Genomic DNA, 8,006 nt, shown 5'->3' with positions numbered 1-8,006 from the left:
AACAATATTTGGAGCAATCCTACTGCAGATAACAGCTGTAAATTCTAGGCAAAATATTTTTTTAACTTCTTGATAAGCATTCTTATCACAAAGTACAATAATAATAGTGATAGTAAATAAAGAGGGCAATAGAAAACTTTTGGAGCTTATGGACATGTTTATAGCATAGATTGTGGTGATGAGTGTATACTTATCTCCAAACTCATCAAGTTGTGTACAACAAATATGAACAGATTTTTTTGCATGTCAATCACATCTCAAAAAATGGTTTAAATAACATTCCTTGCCCTCATAGAACTTTCACTGTAAAAACTGAATCTATACTCTTGAAGGATGATGTTAGTAAAAGGTACATCAGTTTCTTCACTCGATCGTCAGTTTCTCTAAGGCAAGAACAGTTGTCTCATTCATCTCGTACCGCTAATAAATACCTAGACTATTATAGGTAATAAATAAATATTTTTGACCTTAGAGAAAAAAAAACTTCCTGAAATCAGGATCTTGAAGAGATATTTGCATTCTCATGTTCTTTGCAGCATTGTTCATAATAACCAAAATGTGGAAACAACGTAAATATCCATCAACAGGTGACTAAGTAAAGAAAATGCGGTATATGCATACAATGATATAGTATTCAGTATTTAAAAAAAAAGGAAACCCTGCCATATGCAACAATGTGGATGAACCCTGATAATGCTAAGTGAAATAAGCCAGTCACAGAAAGACAAATACTGTGTGATTATAAGAAGCACCTAAAATAATCAAACTCAGAAGCAGAAAATAGAATGGAGGTTTCCAGGGACTGGGGGGAACGGGAAATGAAAAGTTGTTATTCAACAGATATAAAGTTTTAGTTATAAAAGATTAATAAGTTCTAGATATCTGCTATACAACACAGTACCCATAGTTAACAATACTGTATTGTGCACTAAAAAATTTAAGAGGGTAGATCTCATTATCATGTTAAATGAATGTCCTTACCACAATACATACATACATACACACATATACACATACATACATGCATACATACATACATACACCTTTTTGAAGTACCCAAAAGCATCCAGAAACTGGATGGAGGCAATCAATATTTACAAGAAGAAATGGAACTGGATGAATTTCCCGGTGGTTTTAAAATAAGGGAACAACCCAGTCAGCACCATTATAGGGTGATTAAAATTTGGAGAGAATATTTCAATCTTGTGGCTTGAGCACAGAGTTCAGGAAGGTTACGGCAGTTGAAAATTTAGAAGAGAAAACCACAGAAAAGAGACAGCCTCAAATTTCTGTGTAGTGTGAACCTCAAATTTCTGCGCAAGCTCTTCCCAAATACTGGCTGATCTCTAAAGCATATACAAGTGGGGATAAGGCTAAAAGACCTGAACAGATATTCCAATTGCTGTACGCTTCAGAGAAGTCAAGTTTGAAATTTGAGAACTGCTGGATTATAGCCTGCTAAACCAAAAATATCAATACCTGGGCAAATTCCACTTCCCAAAAATAACCTCAGAAATATTTTTACAGCAACATGCTCTTTTGGAACATTGTCAGGGCTCCCATTAAGAGGTAGAATCTTTTTTATCTTTGTATATCCCCACAACAGTGAGTGAATACTATATTTGGCATCAAATTTAGTGAAGGTGTTGTTTTCATATACTTTATTTTGATATATGTTATAACCCACAATAAAGAGTATTATTTTTACAACCATGAGCCAGTTGTATATTACAGAAAAGAAGAAATAGAAAGTACAGATTACACACATATCCACATGATTGCCATTTCCGCTGCTCATAATTATTTACTCTAGATGTGGATTTTTCTTTCTGGTATAATTTGCCTTCAGTATGAAGAAACTTCTCTAGCATTTTTTCAAGGGCAGGCATGCTAGAGGTGAATTGAATCCATTTTTATCTAAATTATCATTATTCACTTGCTTTTTCCTATTAAATTGTATAAAATATCATTATTTTTTAAAAGTTAATAAAATGCAATGAATAAAAATAAACAAATATTTTTTAAAGTTTAGCAAAGAGCCTGGCACATATTTGGATTTTGAAATTAAAAAGAACTGTGAATATTCTTCCAATGAAGGCATTCACAACTGCAGAGGTGCTGAAAGAATGTAAATGTGGATGGGGTTGAAACACCAAAACTTGGCAGTATCACAGTAGGCCCAGGGGCCAGAAAGTTGACAGGAGATAAGTGGAGTTACAGGAACCGGTTGGTCATTCCATTGAGGCTGTGCATCCACAGCATTGATTACCACAACTCTAGGTCAACACACTAAGAAAAAATGTATAGCACACTCATTTTCCATTTTAGAAGTGAGCATTATGAAAATTTCTGACAATAGAAATTGTCTTTTACTCTTAGGGCAGAGAGAGTGAAAAGAATCTCTGATTCCAGTCCTCCAACATTGTCATTACCCTAAAAAAAAAAAGTCAAAGAAAAGTGAAGTTGTTGAAAATCCAGCAAAAAAAACTTTCATTTCCACTTGTTGCATGCGTTTTTTCCCTATTTATCATTTAAAAATATTAGAACATTCATGAAAAATGCCTTTAAAAAACATGGGAAAATACACACTATATATTGTTCATTATAAACACCAGATAATAAATCAAGAAATACACTATGCTCTTAAGCACATATATGCACAGAAATATATCAAATACTAATATTTAAATCTGTAATTATGAGTGACTTGCATTTCCTTCTTTGTATTTTTCTGAATTTATCAAATTTTTTCTACTGGTATGTATTATTTGTATGACCAGGGAACTAATAATTTAAAGAAGCAAAATTACTGTTTAATAAATTAGATATAATCAAGTCTTTGACACATCATCCCCAATGTATCTAAAAGTTACTACCTTCTACTTTATTTAAAGATTCAACTTTAAATCACTTTTTGAAGACCTCCCTCCACCCACACAGGAGGCAGAAACAAGTGCTGCCATAACAAGGAAGTCCAGGCAAGGAAAAGCCCCAGGCAGCACCCCTCTGCCTGCACAGAAGACAGGAGTAGCATCATCATTACCAGGAGGCTCCACACCACTTCTACAGAGGTGCCACAACAGCCACCACAAAAGATTCTATTGCTACAAGGATGGCTTGCTGACACACTAGCAGCCACAACCACTGTGCAGGTAGCCTACCACGTATTCAACTGAATCAGTACAAGGCAAGTCACCAGAGGAGCATGGAAAAAGAGAAGGAAGTCTTTCTCCTCAAAGTCCACTCCAGAGTAATAGAAGAAGCAACTGATCTACCAGATGACCAGAAATCAACATAGAGATGCTAGATATATGAAAAAGAAAAAGAAAATATGATACTGCCAAAGGAATATATTAATTTTTAAATACCAGACCCTATAAAACATGAAACCCTTGAACTGACTGAAAAGTAATTCTGTGTAACAATCTTAAGGAAAGTCAATAAGACAAGAGAAGACTCAATTAGACAACACAATGAAACAAGAAAAGATATTCAGGATATGAAGGAGGAAATTTACAAACAGATTAATACCTTAAAAAATAATGTAGTAGAACTCCTGGAACTGAAAGATTCATACAATGAAATAAAAGAGCACAACTGAGAGCTTAAGCAGCAGATTAGGACAAGCAAATGAAAGAATTTCTAACCTCAAAGATGATCTTTACAAAATAACCCATTCACACACACACACAAAAAAGGAAAAAAGAATCTTAAAAAAAATGAAGAAAGTCTAAGTGAGCTAGCAGATAGCCTTACGCACACAAATATCCAAATCATGGGTGTTCTAGAAGGGGAGGAAAAAGGTAAATGCATTGAAAATCTATTCAATGAAATAATAATGGAAAACTTCCTGGGTATATGGAAAGACACAGACTTTCAGATCCAGGAAGCTCAAAGATCCCCAAACAGATTCAATCCAAAAAGATCTTTTCTGAGACACATTATAGTCAAACTGCCAAAGCCCAAAGACAAACAGAAAATCCCAAAAGCAGCAAGAAAAAAGTGTCAAGTCAATTATAAGAGAACCCCAATCAGCTAACAGCAGACTTCTCAACTGAAACTGAAAGGTGAGAAATTAATGGGATGATATATGCAAAATACTAAGAGAAAAAAACTGCCAGCCAAGAATACTATACCCAGCAAAGCTATCCTTCAGAAACCAAGGAGAAATACTGTATTTCCCCAATAAAAACTGCAGAAGTACATCACCACAAGATAAGCCCTGAAAGAAATTCTCAAGGCTGTCTGCATCTGTAATCCAAAAAACAATAATCACTACCATGAATACACAAGAAAGTAAAAAACCCACTGGTAAAACATAAATACAAAGGAGAAAGAAAAAAGAAACTAAATCTTATCACCTCAAAAAACCAACAAACATTGGAGGTGAATAATGAAAGGAGAAGAAAGGAACAAAAGATATTTAAAACATCTAAACAAAATGGATAAAATGTAAGGTATAAGACAATACCTGTCATTAACAACCCTAAAAGTACATGGATTAAACTCCTTACTCAAAAGACACAGAATGATGTATTGGATTAAAAAGCTAGACCCACTTCAAAAGACTCACCTTACCTGTAAAGACACACATAGACTAATAATGAAGGGATGGAAAAGGCATACCACACAAATGGAAACCAAAAATGAGCAGAAGTACCTATTCATATATCATATAAAATAGACTTTAAAACAAAAACTATGAAAAGAGACAAAGAAGGACACTATATAAGAATAAAGGGATCTATCCACCAAGAGGATATAACAGTCATAGATATGTATGCACCCAACACCAGAGCACCCAGATATACAAAGCAAACACAATTAGACCTAAAGAAAGAAAGAGACCCCATATGATAATAGTGGGGGACCTGAACACCTCTCTCTCAGCACTGGACAAATTATCTAGGCAACAAACCAACAGAGAAAAGCAGGATTTAAACCATACTTTAAACCAAGTGGACTTGGCAGATATCTACAGAACATTTTACCCAACAACTACAGAACATACATTCTTCCCATTAGCACATGGAACATTCTCCAGGGTAGGCCATATTTTAGGTCACAAATCAAGTCTCAACAAATTTTAAAAATTGAAATCATCTCCAGAATCTTATCAGACCACAATGGATTAAAACTAGAAATGAATAAGAAGCAAAACTCGGGACACTATAAAAATACATGGAAATTTAAAAACATGCTCCTAAATCACCTATGGGTGCAAGAAGAAATTAAACAGGAAATCAAAAAATTTCTTGAAACCAACAAAAATAAAGACACATCATATCAAATCCTGTGGGATACTGCAAAAGCAGTATTAAGAAGGAAGGCTATTGCAATAAATGATTACATCAAAAAAATAGAAAGATTTCAAATAAACAACCTAACACTATACCTCAAAGACTAGAAAAACAAGAACAATCCAATCCCAATGTTAGCAGACAGAAATAAGATCAGAGCAAAACTAAATGACATAGAGGCCCTGATACACAAGATCAATGAAACAGAAAGTCATTTTTTTGAGAAGATAAACAAAATCGACAATCCATTAGCTAGGTTAACCATAAAAGGAGAAAGAAGGCCCAAATAAAAAAATCAGAAATGAAAAAGGAGACATCATGACTGATACCACAGAAATAAAGAGGATCATTAGAGATCATTAGAAACAATGATATGCCAACAAATTTGAAAACCTGGAGGAAATGGATAAATTTCTGGACACATACAAACTAACAAAGCTGAACCATGAAGAAATAGAAAACCTGCACAGACCAATAACACGCAATGAGATTGAAGCAGAAATCAGCAGTCTCCAATCAAAGAAAAGCCCAGGAATGTATGACTTTACTGATTAATTCTACCAAACTTTTGAAGAGGAATCAATACCAATTCTCTTCAAATATTCCAAAAAACTGAAACAGAGGCCCTCTCCCAAACTCATTTTATGAGGTTAGCATCACCTTGACACAAAAGTGAGACAAAGATTCAACAAAATAAGAAAACTGCAGGCCAATATCTCTGATGAACAAATTTGCAAAAATCCTCAACAAAATACTAGCAATCAAAGTATAGCAAAACATCAAAAAAATTATACACCATGATCAATTGTAATTCATCCCAGGGATGTAAGGATGGCTCAAATTACACAAATCAATAAATGTGATATGCCACATCAACAAAATCAAGAACAAAAACCATATCATATGATCATCTCAATAGATGCAGAAAAAGCATGACAAAATTCAACATCCCTTCATGATAAAAGATCTCAGCAAATTATGTATAGAAAGAAAGTATCTCAACATAATAAAAGCCATATATGACAAACGCACTGCCAATATCATCCTGAATGGAGAAAATCTGAAAGCATTTCCCTCAAGGACAGGAACAAGACAAGGATGCCCACTATCACTACTCCTATTTAACATAGTATTGCAAGTACTAGCCAGAGCAATCAGGCAAGAGAAAGAAAGGACATCCAGATTGGAAAAGATGAAGTCAAGCTGTCCCTGTTTGCAAATGACATGATCTTAGATATAGGAAAACCTAAAGACTCTACCAAAAAACTCTTACAGCTGATTAACAATTTCAGTAAAGTTGCAAGATATAAAATCAACACACAAAAATCAGTAGCGTTTTTATACTCCAATATCAAACTAGCAGAAAAAGAAATCAAGAAAGTAAGTTCATTCACAATAGTCATCAAAAAAACAAAATACCTAGGAATCAATTTAACCAAGGAGATGAAAGATCTCTACAACAAGAACCACAAATCACTGCTGAAAGAAATTAAAGAGGGCATAAAAAGATGGAAAGATATTCCATGCTCTTGGATTGGAAGAATTAACATTGTGAAAATGTCCATACTACTCAAAATGATTTACAGATTCAATGCAATCCCTATCAAAATACCAATGACATTCTTCACAGAAATAGAAATAACAAACCTAACATTCATATGGAACAAAAAAAGACTCCTAATAGCCAAAGCAATCCTGAGCAAAAATAATAAAGCCGAAGGCATAGCACTCCCTGACTTAAAACTATACTACAAAGCTATAGTAACCAAAACAGCAATGGTATTGGAATAAAAACAGACACTCAGACCAATGGAACAGAATAGAAAACCCAGAAATCACCCCACTGCCAACTGATCTTTGACAAAGGCAACAAGAACATACATCCGGAAAAAGACTGCCTCTTCAATAAAAGGTGCTAGGAAAACTGGAAATCCATATGTAGAAAAATGAAACTAGGCCCATACCTCTCACCATGTACCAAAATCAACTCAAAATGGATTAAAGACTGAAATATAGGACATAAAACTATAAAACTCTTAAAAGAAAACCTGGGAAACACTTCAGGATATAGGCAAAGACTTATGAATATGACCCCAAAAGCACAGGCAACAAAAGAAAAAAATTAACCAATAGAATTATATCAAACTAAAAACCTTCTGCACAGCAAAAGAAACAAAAGAGCAAAATGACAACCTATAGAATGGGAGAAAGTATTTGCAAACTATGCGTCTGACAAGGAATTAATATCCAGAATATACAAGGAACTCAAACAACTCAATAGTAAGAAAACAAGTAACCAAATTTAAAAATAGGCAAAGAAGCTGAATAAACATTTCTCATATGAAGATATGGAAATGACCAACAGACACATGAAAAAATGTTCAACATTACTCAGCACCGGGGAAATCCAAATCAAAATCACATTGAGATCTCATCTCACCCCAATTAGACTGGCTATCATCAAAATAAGTATAACAAATGCTGGTGAGGATATGAAGAAAGGAGAAACTTCCTACACTGTTGGTGGGACTGTAAATTAGTGCAGCCATTATGGAAAACAGTATGGAGGTTCCTCAAACAACTACAGATAGAACTGCCATAATACCCAGCAATCCCGTTACTGGGTACATACCCAAAGGAATGAAAATCATCATGTCAAAGGAACACCTGCACTCCCATGTTAATTGCAGCTTTTTTTACAATAGC

The sequence above is a fragment of the Cynocephalus volans genome, chromosome 17 (genome assembly GCF_027409185.1).
Source record: "Cynocephalus volans isolate mCynVol1 chromosome 17, mCynVol1.pri, whole genome shotgun sequence".
Taxonomy (NCBI): domain Eukaryota; kingdom Metazoa; phylum Chordata; class Mammalia; order Dermoptera; family Cynocephalidae; genus Cynocephalus; species Cynocephalus volans.
This window is presented reverse-complemented; position numbering follows the sequence as displayed.